Raw genomic sequence first — 14,038 nt, 5'->3', positions numbered from 1 at the left:
GGGGACAGCTAAATGTAAACCATGATGGCGTCCGTGGTCACCTGTTTGTTCAGCTCGTTTGTTTCAGGGTAAAATCTGGAAAGATTAAGTCTACTGATTTTAGTTTCGAGTGTAGAGAGAGTGACACCAGCAGCATCCACTCTGCACCTAATCCCTCATCACTTTGCACGTTTGGAATGCTATTGTCCTAAGCGATCCACAGTCCTCCGCCCTTTCATTCTCCTGGCTTTCCTCTTGAGTCACAGACACCAGAGTCCCCAGGGTGAACTGACAAGCTGGGGGCGGGGGGTAAAGTGAGATAAAAATAAATGAAGACCATGTTTTTACTTAATAAATATTATGAGTAACAAATTATGAAAATAACATGTGCTCAATAGAGAACAGTCTTAATTTAACTAACTTGCCTTTTTTAAACAGAAAACTTACAAGAAAAGATTTGTCCATCAGTCAAGTACTGAGAATACCACAATATACTGCTATACATATTTTTGTCCCTTTTGGTCTCGTCTCTATATTTTTCAACAAAATTGAGTTAATGAATTATATTTATTCCATTTACTACTATTTTTACTATTATGCTAATGCCATGAGAAGCCTTTTGATGTTTTCTTTTTTGTTGTGTATTTTTCATTATTGTATGTTTGCAATACATAATAAATACATCCATTGTGGGGAATTAGTACATACACGTATCACACTTTGATCCTTTTTATTTGCCCTTCCCCTTACCTTCATCAAATTCCTAACAATAGACATGGCCTGGTCAAAGACTGTGGACACTTTCTAGACCTAAAGTATATTGCCCTAATTGATTTCAAGAAAAGCTATAACCAGTCGATATGCTTCCCCACTATATGAAAGTGTTCAAATCATTACACAAACATCAACACGGAAGTTTGCAAACTGTTAACCTTCACTAATTTGAAAGGAGAGAAGAAAATAGAATTCTTACTTTAGAACTGTCATTTATTTGCTAGTGAGCTTGAACATTTTATTATCACTTTCCATCTCTGTATCATCAATTCATATTCACTTGTGTTTTAACTGAAGGTTACATTTTTAGACATAGGGTTAGTATAGTATACATTATACATTAAGTATGTTAATAATTTGGCATGCCTGTAGAAAATATTTTCCCTAGTTTGTGGCATACATTTTAATTTTTCAAGGGAAGTATATGTATTTGGTTTTCTTTCCAGTGGACCCTCGTGTTATGACTGGCCTGACATACGAACAACTTCGGTTATGACCGGAATTTTAGTTTTAACTTAGCAACAAAGTCTTGAGTTGCAACCTGAATACTGGCTGCTTGTGCTTCTAGATGGTCTCAGATACAGATTTAACCCTTGAAGAGTTCTGGAAGGAACATGACAGCATTCTCTCCTGTGTGGGGTTGAGAAATCCTGGGCCAGTGTCTAAGTACACTGAGATTCACCTGTGTAGAGAGAGACTTTGAAGGATGTGTGGAGGAGCTGAGCCTTCAATAGACCAACTGAGTTACAACCAGCCCTCGTGACAAATTGAATTTGTAAATCAAGGGTCCACTGTCTTGTGGTAAAATACATGTAACAAAAATTTACTGTTCTTAGCATTTTTAAGTGCATAGTTCAGCGGCATTAAGTGCATAGTGTGTTCACCTTAGCTGGCAACCATTACCACCCTCCGTCTCTAGGACATTTTCATCTTCCCAACTGAAACCCGTGCCCATTAAACAACACACTCATCCCTTTCTCCAATCCTGAGCAATCACCACTATACTTTCTGTCAGTGAAGTTGACCACTGTAGGCAGTGGAATTATACAGTATTTGTCATTTCATGGCTGGCCTGTTTCACTTGGCATAGTTAAGTGAGAAGCACCATTGGGTTCCTCCATTTTGGCTGTCGTAAGGAGCCTTCTGTGACCAAAGGTGTACAGATATCTGTTCAAATCCTCCCTTCAGTTGTTTTAGGCACTACTCAAAAGTCAAATTGCTGATCACATGTAATTCTGTTCACTACGCCTGAGGAACCACCATGGTGTTTTTCACACAGATGGTGCCAGCAGCTCTCGAGGATTCAAGTTCGTCCTGGCCTACACTCCTGCTTTCATCACGGTCCTCTCAGTAGGTATGAAATGCTGTCTCACTTTCCACCATGATTTGTGATGTTATCTTCTCACATGTGCAAAATGTGACTGTCTATGCATTTTAACATGTAATTTTTGCATGTTGAAATATGGATTTATCCAAATCTTGTCTTGTGATTACTTTATTACTTCACCATTAAAACAATGTAAACTATTCCATGATCTGCAAGAAATTCATCCATGTGTTCCACTCATTATTTACGGCATTATTTTTAACTGGAGTATTTTTCAAACCTAAGTAATGAACAAAACATCATTTATTAATGCTATTTCATTTCTACTACCAGCATAACAATGGCACATTTATCATGTTTAAAAATCCTTATATATGTAATAAGAAATATTTCTGAGCTTTCCTATTAGCTTCTTACTGAACATTATACATTGTCTTTAGTAACTATTGAAGCTACATTTTAATCACAAGTGACATACATTACCCCTACATTTCCCTATTCCTCGAGAAGATCATTGGGTATCTTACACACTGATTCTTTTACAATCAAAATTGAATACAGAAATCTTGTGAGGTATATTTGAGATGATATTAAACATGCAAGCTGATCTCTAAAGAAACACATTACATAGTTCAAACTCCAGCAAGTCATGATAGCACACATGTGTATTCCCAGCACTCATGAAGCTGAGGCAGGAGAATCAGGAGGTCAAGGCTAGTTTAGCTATATAGCAAGAATGTCTCTCAAAAGAAATCTGTTCTTTTTTAGAAATGGAATATATTTTTTAATTTATTCAAAACCTTATTTACATTCCCCAAAATATATTTCTTTTTTATTTTTGTGCAACTCATATTTTTCAGATTATATAATTAATTTTCATTGTATTTTAAGATAATTATTGCAAGTATGAAAAAACTACTGATTTTTTTGTATATCTGTATATTGAACCATATCATCAAATTGCAAATTTTTGTTTAGTCTTAATTGGAAAATTATAATTATAATATTAATGATAATACTTTTTATTTTCTAAATAGTTATTCCTAATACTTTTATTTTATACAGTATCAGATTTACTAAAATAGCCAAAGTAAAATTTAATATTGTGAGTTACAACAGGAATTGTCATATTTTTTAATGTAATGCAAATGCTTCTCACACACTTGGGAAAGTATAAGGCCAAGGCACCTGGAGTTTAATTGCAAAAATCAATTCTTGTTTTAAAATGTCAACAATATGTTTTTCTATTTCTAGGGTGCTACTCATATTGCCATTGAAATTCTTATTAACTATTTTGAGCAGATTGTTTTTTTTCCTTGGGCATAATAATGTAACATATTTTTACATTTATGGAAGAAAAAAGTACTTGCTTGTGGTGAGGTTTTCTTTTGACAAATAGCGAATTACATGTGCTAGGGTTTTATCTGGAGGTTTCACATTTATCTTCATGGCATTAGATGGTAATTTTTGTAAATTATTGTATTAAGGTCTTGTTATTGTACTAAAATAATTTGACATATTTTCCTTCATTGCCTCTGTTCTGGAAGAAAAGTACATAACATAGGAATGAAACACTCTTGGAAAATTTGGAAGGATTAAGAACAAAATCACTTGGCACTGGTGGTTTTCTAACCTTTTGAGTTTTTGATAATAGAATTTAATTACTCTATAATCAAACTTCCTGGTATTACTGATATATTTTCTCTGAGATTTCACATAGGCATTTTTCTAGAAAATTATGCATGTTACCAAAGTTTCAAGTTTATTAACAATGAATTAGGAAAGTGTTCCCATAACTATGTCAATCACTACCTATTGTTAGTTGCTTTATTTTCTCCATTAGATTTGACAGGAATGTATATCAAGCATTAGTTTTTAGATCTATCAATATTATTGTTTATATTCTATGTTTTTTAAAAAATCTCTAGTACTTCTTCCTCCTACTTGGCTTAGGTTTACTTGGCATCACATATTCAATTGTTGTCTTTCATTGTTTTCTTATTTACTATTGCTCATATTAGCAAAGCAATTAAAGATATCAATGATTAATATCTATCAAATGGCTACATGATATTAATTGTGCTAAGAAATTTTCTTATATTAGCATTATCCTTTACAACACTCCATCTATCAAGTAAAAAAAATGATTTCAGAAATCAATGATTCCTGGCTAATAAATGACAGAAGTGGTTTTTGAAACCCAAACTGTGTAACTGCAAAACCAAAGTTAATTATGGAATTGTATCAAAATCGAAAGATTAAAAATAATATAAAGAACATAAAGAGAGACAGCTTTAAAAAAATGTAGATCAGAGAATGACACCCAAGTGCAATTTCGACAAATACACGTGGCTGATGTGAATTTCAGGGGAAGAGTAGGCGATTATGCGGGTCCTCATCAGGCGACCTCGGGACCGGCCGAGCCCTGCACACATACCGACCTCCAGACCGCAAGTCTATGTCCAGAATTTTCACCTCTTCGTGTTTTCTGGTCCGGCACAGACAGGAGCTTCCAGAGCGAATGGTCTTCGGAAGAACGCTGTAGGGTTTGGGTGACCCTTATGGATCAGTGACATTTCCTTCCCCTCGCAGCCCTTCTTTCCCAAGCAGCGAATTGTTTTATTTTCTCAGGGAAGGGGCAACAGGCTCTCTTCATGACTTTGGTTAAGAAGCCTAGAGCCTTTCAGTAAAGAGCTCCCCGCGTGGTCATCCCAGGTCCACGGGCAGGGCCTGGGAATGCGGGGAACGCTGGTCGCCTGGTGATCAGCAGGCGGGACCGAGGATGCGTCCTGTGCCCAGAACTGCCTGCCATAGACTCCAAAAGCATCGTTGTGCCTCTCGCTCCTGGGGGAGGCATCCAAGACGAGCAGCTCTGTGGGAAGGCGAATTTTAGAGCGCGCTTCGGTGGCGCGGGTCAGAACATTTACCAAGGGTGCTGTGACTCCGCAGTGGCTGTGAAGCCGCACGCTGTGTACCATGCCCCAAGGACTGCGCCAAAACAAGTCCACAGGTGATGCTCCACCGCCAACAGGACGACGGCTTGTGTGGACAGCCACGGAGGAAACCCAGGGTCCCTCGCCGTGGTCACCTGGCGGCAAGGTGAGCTTGACTGCAATGCGGGGAAAGCTGCTGTGGGCTGAAGAGTCTTCCCGTGCCTTCATCGCCGAGCTTGACAGCGCACTCTCGGCACTGTTATCTACTGCCGGCACCTCAGACGGCTCGGCACAGAACACGGGAGAGTGAACGTTCCCCAACCCTGGAATGCTGGATATGCGCGGATGCGATCTCACAATGTGAAGGACTGAAATCCCTGAGGAGATAACCACTGCTCTTCTGAATGAGGACGCTGAGTCTCAGCGCAGTGCCTCCCACACGGTCGGTTGCACAGCGAGGATTTCAAGCCCGGGCAGCCTTCCTCCTTCTGAGCCGCTCAGACCTGAGCTAAACCAAAACGCCGTCGCTTTGCCACCGCCCCCAGGTTACCGCCCGAGGGCGTGGAGAATCCCGTGCCCTCTCCCTCCTGCCATTGTATGTGACCCTGTGAGCGCCAGCAGCTCACGCCTACCTGCACCGTGGCCGTGGAACCAGCAGCCCTGGAATCTTCTCGGAGCGCTGTGGTTGCCTGTGATCCAGGCAGTGGCCCTCGCCCTGACCAAATAAATCGGAGCTCCCAGATGTGAGGCCCACCTACCAGGATTTGTCAAACGTTCCTGAGCCGGTTCTAAGGAACAGCCAGGAGCTGGAGACGCGCAGGATTTCCGTAAGCCAGCGATTCTCACCCGCCCCAGCTCGCCTCGGAAGAAAGCTTAGCGTGCAAATCCTCGGGCCGCACGCCGGGTATTTTGCTTCAGTGAGATTAGCGCGTGGTCTGTGAGTTTGCGTTTTAATAAGAGCCCCAGGTGATTCCCATAAAGTGTTGCTCAACCCCCACTAATTTCCACGCCCACTGTAGGAAACATCAGCTGTTGCATCCACTTCTTTCTCAGAATGCCTGCCCACCTGCCTTCCAAGCCTCTCCACACTGTCATCGACACCTGAAAAGCACCAAGTCTAAAATACAATGAACCCCTGTCTCCCTGCAAGCCAACTGCCTGTCCATGCGCACGCCCCGTTAGTAGGATCAGTGTCTCTTTGTGTCTCAAGGCAGCTTTGTTTTGCTGTCATTGTTGCAGCACTGGGGCTTGAACCCACAGCCTGCGTGTCCAGCCGAGTGCCCCAGGGTCCAGACAGGAACCTTTGCTCGCCCCCTTTCTCAGTTTGTCCAGTACAACCCGACCCTTTGAGTCTATAGGAAACACTCCCCCAAACCCCTTCCCCCTCCCAACACTCGGACTTTTGCTTAATCACTACTGCTTCACACATGTTTTCTCTGCCGTAAGTCTCCACAGCCCTGCCAGAATAAAACTCTTATTAATAAAGTGCACAAGCACACAATAAGCATTCGGTTCAGTGTCCAACGCTTCCCAGGTAAGACACCTGGTTAACTCGCCTTCTCCTCACTCAGCAGTGGGGACAGGTACTGTCATTTCCCCTGCTTTCCAGTGGAAAGAGATGTCAAGGACCAAGCTGTGTTCACTGAGCAGAGCCAGGGTCTGGGTCTAGCATGCGTGCTCTCAACTGTGCCCCTGTGCACATGCCTGGAGCCAGCTTCGGGGGTTCAGAGCCGGCAGTTGTTCATGGGCTACGCAGTGAGTGATGGTAGTGCAGCGGGCAGGCTAGTCAGGGCCTCTCGGCTCCCAGCCTCTCCCACCTGATTGCCCTGCTACCCTTCCGTCCACCTCTGCACAGGAAACATTTACTCGTGCTTGCTGTTTCTTTCACTTTTTTTCCTCAAAACTTGGGATTGAGCCCACAGCCTTCACACTGAGCTGTATTCCCAGCTCTTTTATCATTTTTAATTTTGAGACAGGGTCTTGCTAAGTCTCTAAATTGCCCACGCTTAGCGAAAACTTGGAATCCTCCTGCCTCAGTCTCTCAGTGCTGGGATTAAAGGCATGTGCCACCTGACTCAGTCAAATTTTAAAATAAATGCAAGCCAGGCACAGTGGCCCACACCGATGTCCCAGCTACACAGGAGGATCAGTTGAGCCCAGGAGTTGGAGGCCAACTTGAGCAATAGGATGAGACCTAGCTCTAAAGGAGAAAAAGAAAGAAAGGAATAAACATAAGTTTAAACATTTTAATTCTGTACAGTTTTCCAGATGCGTTCACTATAAGGCTGCCCATTTTTTTTGTATCATCACTCTTTGAACTTAAGACAAGTGTTCCCTGATATTCGTGCTAGTAGCCTCAGTTCCAGGATAGGCTGAGAGACTTTCCTAGCACTGCTGAGACAAATTACCAGACACGTGGAGGCTTGGGACACAGAAACTTCCTCTCACAGAGCGGAAACAGGAAGTGGGAAAGGAAAGTGTCAGCAAGGTGGCCCTCCCAACAAAGCCTGGGGAAGACCCGCCTGTGCCTTTTCCAGCTCCCGGTGACTCCTGGTACCCTTGGCTTGTGGCAGCACCACTCCAGCCTCTGCCTTGGTCACCTTCTGTAGGTTCCTCCCTGTTTCCTCTTCTTAGAAGACGCTGGGCGTTAAGTGTAGGGTCCACTGTAAATCAAGGAAGACGAAGATGTCATCTCAAAGTCCCAAATGAATTCTGTCTGCAAATACCCTCTTTCCAAATAAGGGCACATCCCGGGGTTCTAAGAGGGCCTCAGTTATTTTGCAGGATAGGGGCACTGCTCAGCCTACTAAAATGTCTAATAAAGATTACTCAACACATGTTTATTGATTATTTGGAGGGTGGAATGAATGAATAGCAGGGTGAATAAAGGACTTATATCCAGAATATATGAAGAATTATTTCACTCCATAACAAGATAAGCAATTCAATTTTTTAAATGGACCAAAGAGCTCAACAAACATTTGAAGATGGTAAATAAGATATAAAAAATGTTGCATCACTAGGAAAATAGAAAATAAAAGCATAAGGACATCCCACAACATACATAGAAGAATGGATACCATTAAAGAGACAGATAACATGCAGGGCTGATGGTAAAGTGGAGGAACTGGAACTCATACAAAACACAACTCATTCCAAAACACTTTGGAAAATGTTTGGCAGCTTCTAGAAAAGTAAAGTATAAACCAGATAACTTAGTAATCCCACTTCTGGGTGTTGATTCAAAATGTGAAGACACGGAGACCTATACACACAGAGACCTGTAACAAGTGTTCACAGCAGACTGATTCATAGCAATGCAGAGCTGGAAACAACTCTGACGTTCACCAAATAGTGATAAATAAATGATAACACGCCAGAGAATGGGGTTCTACTCTGCAAGAAAAGTGGACAAACTTCCAATACACCCACATGGATAGCTCTAACAGGCAGGTAAAATGTGAAAGAAACCAGGAAGAAAACACTACAACTGAATAGTTTCATTATTGTGATATTATGTAAAAGGCAAAACTGTAGAGGGAGAAATCAGCTGGGGTTACCAGGGGCTGTGTGGGAAGGGAGCGAAGGGCTTGCAAGGGGTACAAGCCGGTTTGGGTGGTAGAATCAGTGCGGCTACATCTTGGTGCAGATGATGGTTAGGTGATCGTGTGTCGTTCCCAAACTTGTTCAATTACGCATCTAAATGGTGGAAATTTTACTGTGTAAATTATAACTCAGTGAATCCGACTCCAAAAAATATGAAGACGTACACAAGTGGCAAGACAAAGTAGTAGCTCAGTGTCGGATTCAAACTACCAAGCCTTTCTTCACGAGTAAAAGTGGAACGATAGGGCCAGTTTCATATCCATAGAAGGGAAGACAGAACGAGAAAACACATGTAAATTGTGCGGCGTTTGGCACGTAGTAGGTGGTTGTTAGAAGTAGTCGTTATTGCATAGACACAAGTATAATTTATGAGCTATACAACCCTGGAGGAAAGAAATGGAAATAAAGATTTTACAAGAGTAAGAGCTTGCAGCCTGGCTCTTTCGCAGTATCGGGGTTGTAGTCTTTGCCTTCACAATTTCTTGGTCCACAGAGTAGCGAGTCCCTTCGCAGCACCACACTAACTCCTGAAATCCATCTCCCACCAGCTCTGTGGTTGAAACATGGCTGCCTCTGAGGCAGTCTCCCGACCTTGGGGACATCTTGCTGGCCACCTCCTCTCTTCCAGCTGAATCCCCTGCTGTGCTTCAATTAAGCCTGCAGACCAGACCAGAGGCTCCTGGACAGAGTGCCCTGCCCACATCTCCTGTGGGCACAGGACACGGTGCACATGAGCACTGTAGAGCAATGAGCAGTGGGGCTCAGAGCTTTCTGGTTCACCCTGTGCTGCAGCCGAAAGGCAGTGCTGCTGGAGCTCGCACAGCGTCCGAATTGAGCTAGCCCTTTCATCCCATCAGGTCAATGATGCCATGTTCTAAATGGGACTCATTAAACACAGTCATAAAAGCAATTAAGATACTTCAGTAATACCACAGAGCATTTACACAACTCACTAAAAAATACCATTGTACTGACTACCACCCTTCGAGCACCACGCTGATGTAACACAGGTGTCTGCGGCTCACTGATGAAGGAAATGGGACAAACGGCACCGAACTTTGGCGATGTGTAACTATGCTCTGAGCATCATAGACTATGTTAAATGTGAGATTTACAAGATGTATGAGCCAATCTCAATACGTAACTTTATATCTTCTAGCGTCCTTAGAGGGTTTGAAGAGGGACAGATAAAAAGAGTGATACTTGTGGTGGTGGCGTCATCTATCTGTAAGAAAACCAGAAGGGAACTGCAGTGGATGGAAAAAGCTGTTTTCCAAAAACATACTTCATTTTAAGTACACGTATGCCAGTGTTTCCATACATTCACTGCCTCCCCCTGTATACACAGGCCAACATATCTCCCCTCTGTGTCTCCGTGGCATTTTGGAAATGTGTGGAAGATGTCCCCTTACTGTAAGTGACCCAGTGGCCTGGCTCCTCCTGTGGGTCTTGTGAGATGATGTGAGAAGAAGGGTGATCTAGCGGGGAAGCTGGGTCAGACCCTGACCCAACAACCCATCTGCACTAACTGCATTTGGACCCCTCCATCCTACTAGATCGTCCACAGTTACCAGGAGAATCAACTGTAGCGCGTAAGCATTTGGTAAATGGTGACTACAGAGGACACAGTGGAAGTACTGGGTCTTGGCCAGGCCATTTGGTCTTGAAGTGACTCTGTGCCCCTCTCTGCTTCCTATGGGAAGCTCACAGACAGCTCCAGCAACTGCAAGTGCCTAGGCCCCCAGCATACACATTTCTGGGTGCAGAAATAGAGGACATTTATTTACGTCTGGCGTTATTTGTTACTGCTTTCATTGGCCTTGTTTTCCTTCTTTTCAACTCTCTCAGGTATCTACTTTTACTTTGTCTCTGTATGTGTGTGTGTGCTCCTTGGATCTGTGTAACATACTGAGTATAAATAAATTAACCAAAGAATTAACTTTCAAAATTCCTCTCTCTCATAAATGAAATAATTTACTTACATGTGTCATAGCTGTTCTGTGTTGTCTCCACTGTGGACTGTGACCAGGAGCTCCAAAACTCTTTAGGGTCCTGTCGTGTTACTATTGGAGTTCTGGTCCCTCTCCCAGCTCCTACATCATAGAAGCTACTGAGTGGAAGATTAACAGTTGTTTAAATAACTTTAAGAGAGAAGCGTATTTCTCATTGTATACGTATTCTTCTGCTCTGACCAGTCAGGAACCTGCTCCACTTTTAGAAAAGGAAAAGAAAAGAAAAAAAATTCACCAGTTTTGTCTAAAAATGATGAAATTGTGTACTCTGTGTATGCAGGTTAACTCAGGATGAAGTAAACTAGACTTTCATAGGGTCCCACAGAAAATGGAGCCAGAATATAACTCCATACCCTGAGCTGCAATGGTCTTTTCCTAAGACATTTCAGTATCTTCACTCTAAGTGTAAGAATAGGGCAATAAATAATCACACCTTAAAAATAAAAGTAAAATCATTTTTTCAATCAGCCTCAGGGAGTGAAGAATGGATAAAACTAGAGAAGTTCCAATGGAAGAGCTTGGAAATTTTGTCATTTCATAGCGGTTCAAAATGCACCTAATCCTTTTTAATAGACTCTAAATAGCTGTCATTTGTCTCGGGAAAAGATAATAGATTAATGGTGTAAGCAGCATCCAGATTTATATATACATTAATGTCCTAATTTATAAAAACCAATTTATGTGCTGGGGGTGTGATGCATTCTTAATTCATTCCCATGATCTCGTTTACCTTATTAGGGTTTGTTATTATTTGTTAAAGTAATGAATTTCCCTTTTGTGCCATGCCGTGCTCGACCCTCTCGAAGGGTCACAGGCAGCTCTCTGGTCCTGGGGACACAGCAGCCCATGAGGTGGCCATGCTGAGTGCTGGATCAGTGCTGGAAGCACGGGATTTCTGCTCAGAGTTCTGTGCACCCGATGTGAGGACCAGAACAATAGTACTGGATCTGGACTCAGTCTAACTCACCTGACTTCCAAAGAGAACAAACAGTCTTCCAAAGAGAAAGGAAACTTGAAGTTTTCTAATCTCAGGGTTTGTGTGTCCCCTCCCACCCTTCCCCTCCCCCTTCCCCTCCCCTTCCTCCTCCTCCTCCTCCTTTCTGGAAAATAAGCTTATGTCCTCACCCAAGTCCATTCCAATCTTCCTGGGTTGGTTGCTGGTTTTAACGGAACACCTGTGTCAGTGCTGTTACTCTGAAAATAAGGAAGTGGGGCAGAGCATTCATCTGATATTAGTGAATACAGACAGAAATAATCTCAGCACAGGGGAATAATGAAGCAGCCTTTTGATAACTATCAAAAAGCATCAATGTATCTTAAATATTCATGAAGCCAAGTTAAATGGTACAATTTGCTTAAATTAGCACCCAGTGGAGAATGTTTGGGCATTACGGTAACTGAAATTTCCAGACTACCTGAGAAAGAAGTTAGCTTCCATGAGCCTAGGATATGACATTTGTCAAAGTGTGTCAAGGAGCAATTAAGAAATAGCCAGCCCTGCTTGCCTCTGATCCTCTCTAGGCTGGTAATGGTGGGTAACTTTCTCGGTATGTTCCTAGCTTCTCTTTGGATCTCTCTGTATATTCAGCGATCCTGAAATTACACCCTCACTTTTTTTCTCAGATGCCATCTGTAATGTAATTGTCCCAAATCAGTACCATAAACTCCACCATCCCTGGGACCTGCAGCTCACTGCCGTCGTTCCATCTGTCATTCATCCATCTGTCTGTCCAATCATTTACTCCACAGATATTCACCCCAGCTGAGAACCAGGCACTGCTTGTGTGGAATGTGTAGTAGGGAGTCGGCTCCAAGTCCTTGCCTCTGCTCTGCTCCACCCTTCCCCTCCCCACAGGATCTGACCCCTTCCCTGCCCCTTTGCAGCCCATACTCCATTCACACGAGCTTCTTGCAGTTTCTTAAGTATGCCCTGTATTTCGACCTTCTGTCTTTCATCTGTCTCTTAGGATGACCTTTTCCTTTTCCCCCTGCATTATAAATTCCTGATCATACTTAACGACCAAAGGTAGATGTCACCCTCTCTGAGAAGCATCCCTGGGCTTTTCCAGAGACAAAAGAGCTCTTCAGAGTTACCGATAGGGTTTTTAATCCTCTGATAGACATCCTTCAATGAGTAAACTTCTCCAATAGCTCCAGCAAAGCCAAAAGCTAAGTGACAGATGATTGATGGTCTTTTATCTATTTATTTAATCTGTTTTTAAATTCCCGGCACCTCATACAATGACCACCAAACATTAAATCTATGCCAATAAATTCTTTTCTAGTCCCACTTCCCAGATACGAAAAAATAGCTGGGTCAATGGGAATTCGTAATTCTGATGCCAGAGACAAGATAAATGAATCTGAATTGAAGCTTCCTCCAGTCTCTTCTGGGCAGGGGCAGAAGTTTTGCCTTTTGACCATCCCAGCTATTGTTATTATCAGGACTCAGGGAGAAGCTGAGTAAAAGATCTACCTGGAAGAGCTGGAGCAGGTGGGCTTCTCTCCCTCAGGTGCAGCTTGGACAGGTCCTGGGAGGACAGCAGGCTTTCAGGTAACTTACGGGGCAGTTAAGGACTTCAGGATCACCTCTGTAATTACACTTTCAGATGTAAATATGCAGTGACCTCTTGGACCATTATCAGCAGTAGCTGTCTTAATCTCAACCTGCCATTTCTTGAAACCCTTAACAACGCTGCTGTCCTCTGGTGCGGAATAATGTGTCCAGGGCCACCCGGTGTGTCTCAGGGAACCTAGAGCACAGGTCCTCTCCTACCCAGGTCCCTCTCTTTGCCCACCCCACCCCAGCCCCTTCCCCCCACCCAGGGGAAAGAGCGACTGGCAACATTCTGTGCTCTTCACCAGCGGCTGGGCTGCTTCGATCCCAGCCAGGCTTCGCCTTGGTGCCAGTGGAATCCCACAAGCACCTCTTGCTTCCTCACTCAGACGCCAGTGCCAGGGACTCTGAGGCAGAGTGAGGCATGGGAAGAGGCTCTCCTGGGGCATCTGTAGTCTTTCTGGCTGCTTTTCATCCTTGGGTTCATTCTTTGTTCAAAAGATACGGCATGGAGCTGCGTGGTATACAAGCACTCCTGCTGTTGGACTGTGTAGAAAGAGGGAGATATTCTGTCAGCATTTGAGGCTTCCTTTTAAAATGTGACCAGACATTCAGATACACATGTGGACTCTGCCTTCCATCAGCCACCTGCACACTGTATATTCATCTGCCTACACACGGGACAGGCACTGTTTGTGGAGATAGGATTACACATTATAGGCACAATTCTGGTGAAAGGAAATCTTTGTTTTCAGAACAGTCCTGGAGGTAAAAAGAAACAAGCACTTTGAAAACAAATGTGACTGGAGAGCAGGACACCCAAGGAATGAATCTTATTTCTGGATGCATT

The 14,038-nt window shown here is 43.1% G+C and overlaps 1 long non-coding RNA gene across 1 annotated transcript; it reads right to left on the bottom strand.

The window, feature by feature from the left end:
• Positions 1–407: 407 nt before the first annotated feature.
• LOC110346207 (uncharacterized) lies at positions 408–13,401 on the bottom strand. The gene is made up of 5 exons (XR_002390112.2): positions 13,108–13,401; positions 11,757–11,825; positions 10,602–10,830; positions 5,646–7,676; positions 408–5,521 (listed from the first exon to the last, which is right to left on the bottom strand). It is a non-coding gene; the product is annotated as an uncharacterized LOC110346207 (long non-coding RNA).
• Between the last annotated feature and the right edge of the window lie 637 nt (positions 13,402–14,038).

Source organism: Heterocephalus glaber, unplaced genomic scaffold (assembly GCF_053883595.1).
Source record: "Heterocephalus glaber isolate CG9 unplaced genomic scaffold, H.glaber_assembly_v1.0 deba00001067, whole genome shotgun sequence".
Classification (NCBI taxonomy): Eukaryota; Metazoa; Chordata; class Mammalia; order Rodentia; family Bathyergidae; genus Heterocephalus; species Heterocephalus glaber.
The sequence above is the reverse complement of the archived record's forward strand: the minus strand, read 5'-3'. Positions and strand labels throughout refer to the sequence as shown.